The sequence below is a fragment of the Trichechus manatus genome, unplaced genomic scaffold, assembly GCF_000243295.1.
Source record: "Trichechus manatus latirostris isolate Lorelei unplaced genomic scaffold, TriManLat1.0 scaffold00139, whole genome shotgun sequence".
NCBI classification, from domain to species: Eukaryota; Metazoa; Chordata; class Mammalia; order Sirenia; family Trichechidae; genus Trichechus; species Trichechus manatus.
The window spans coordinates 5378073-5380668 of record NW_004444075.1 but is presented as its reverse complement, the minus strand read 5'-3'; the positions used below and the strand labels follow the sequence as shown (position 1 = coordinate 5380668).

Here is a 2596-nt window from a genome sequence, read left to right as displayed (position 1 = left end):
TCCCATTTGTTCAGTCTCCCACAATCCCTCCAGGTCACTATATCAATAGCCATTTCCTCCAGGTACTTCTCAGAAAAGTTTAAGCTGGGTGTCTCAATTATATCTCAATTATATATCTTCAATATGAAGATATATGAAAAGGTTGCAACACCTTGCCCCCCAAAATTAACAAATTTAGGTTAGTACTTTAAAACCTCCCAAAATGGCATTTGGAGTCCCTGCACTGCAGAGAAATAGTGTTTCCCCAAAATGCATCCATCCCACTGTTCAGACCCATCCACAGGAACAGCACAGCTGCCTGCTGTGGCTCCCTCTGCCTGGGTCCCTAATGAGGCTCTGCTAATCTCCAATTCCTATAAGCGGCTCATGATTTATCACATTTTAGGCTTACAGTGGTGTGGCTTTTGGGTTAGGATTCTTTTTAAAAAGCCATGTCGAAAGGCAATCCATTTGATCAGACAGTAATATCCTGACTTCATCTTTTATCATGTCCCAGTCAGATTTGAGCTGCAGGTGGAATCCTGCAGTTACTTTGTTTAACATTAAAAATAAATCCAGCTTTTTCGCAATGGGTTTGCTGCCAGAACATAGGTGTTGGTGGAAACTATTGCAAAGTCTAAGCCAAAATGGGAAAGGAAAAGACCCATATCAACATTGTTGTCATTGGACGCGTAGATTCGGGCAAGACCACCACTACTGGTCACCTGATTTACAAATGCGGTGGGATCGACAAAAGAACCATCAAAAAATTTGAGAAGGAAGCTGCTGAGATGGGAAAGGGCTCCTTCAAGTATGCCTGGGTCTTGGATAAGCTGCAAGCTGAACGTGATATCTCCCTGTGGAAATTTGAGACCAGCAAGTATTATGTGATCATCGTTGATGCCGCAGGACTCAGAGACTATCAAAAACATGATTACAGGAACATCACAGGCTGACTGTGCTGTCCTGATTGTTGCTGCTGCTGTTGGTGAATTTGAAGCTGGTATCTCCAAGAATGAGCAGACCAGTGAACATGCCCTTCTGGCTTACACACTGGGTATGAAACAACTAATTTTTGGTGTTAACAAAGTGGATTCCACTGAGCCACCCTACAGCCAGAAGAGATATGAGGAAATTGTTAAGGAAGACAGCACCTAAATTAAGAAAACTGGCTACACCCCTGACATAGTAGCATTTGTGCCAATTTCTGGTTCGAATGGTGACAACATGCTGGAGACAAGTGCTAACATGCCTTGGTTCAAGGGATGGAAAGTCACCTGTAAGTATGGCAATGCCAGTAGAACCAAGTTGCTTGAAGCTCTGGATTGCATCCTACCACCAACTTGTCCAACTGACAAACCCTGTGTCTGCCTCTCCAGAATGTCTACAAAATTGGTGGTATTGGCACTGTTCCTGTGGGCAGAGTGGAGACTGGTGTCCTCAAGCCTGGCATGGTGGTCACCTTTACTCCAGTCAATGTCACCACTGAAGTAAAGTCTGTCGAAATGCACCATGAAGCTTTGAGCAAAGCTCTGCCTGGGGACAATGTAGGCTTCAATGTCAAGAAAGTCTCTGTCAAAGATGTTCGTCATGGTAATGTGGCTGGTGACAGCAAAAATGACCCACCAATGGAAGCAGCTGGCTTCACTGCTCAGGTGATCATCCTGAACCACCCAGGCCAAATCAGTGCTGGCCATGCATCTGTGCTGGATTGTCACACAGCTCACATTGCTTGCAAGTTTGCTGAGCTCAAAGAGAAGATTGATCGCCATTCTGGAAAGAAGCTAGAAGATGGCCCCAAATTCTTGAAGTCTGGTGATGCTGCCATCGTTGACATGGTTCCTGGCAAGCCCATGTGTGTTGAGAGCTTCTCTGACTATCCTCCTCTGGGTCATTTTGCTGTTCGAGATATGAGACAGACAGTTGCTGTGGGTGTCATCAAGGCAGTGGACAAAAAGGCTGCTGGAGCTGGCAAGGTCACCAAGTCTGCTCAGAAAGCCCAGAAGGCTAAATGAACGTAACCCATAACACCTGCCACCCTAGTCGTAATCAGTGGCAGAAGAACTGTCTCAGAACTGTTTGTCTCAACTGGCCATTTAAGTTTAATAGTAAAAGACTGGTTAATGTTAACAATGCATCGTAAAACCTTCAGAAGGAAAGGACTGTTTTGTGGACCATTTATTTCTTTTTTGTGTGGTAGATTTAAGTTATTAGTGTCTAAGATCAGTACTTTTTAAATGGAAACAACTCGACCAAAAGTCTGTCACAGAATTTTGAGACCCATTAAAACAAAGTTTAATGAGAAACCTGTGTCTTCCTTTGGCCAACACTGAAGCTTTCTAATTCTGGTGTTTTCTGTGCTGTAACTATTCCAGGTTTCACTGAAATGCTTTATGCAGCAATTGAGTGGTTTTTTCACCTTCCTAGGGGGACAGGTCTTTAAGGACTTGGTGGAAAATCTATGGGCATGAGGTTGGTTGCAATGCTTAATATTCATTAGGACAGAGAAAGCAAAAGAGTAGTAACGTTTATATATACGCTGCCTTGTAAGAAGGCTAAGTTCTGTAATAAAGGCTGTGTTACATAAAGAATTCGGTTTGTGTAGTATTACTGAGTA

The 2596-nt window shown here is 43.5% G+C and overlaps 1 pseudogene; it reads left to right on the top strand.

Moving 5' to 3' along the window:
• Window positions 1-626: 626 nt before the first annotated feature.
• LOC101347700 (elongation factor 1-alpha 1 pseudogene) lies at window positions 627-2193 on the top strand (annotated as a pseudogene).
• The last annotated feature ends 403 nt before the right edge of the window (window positions 2194-2596 follow it).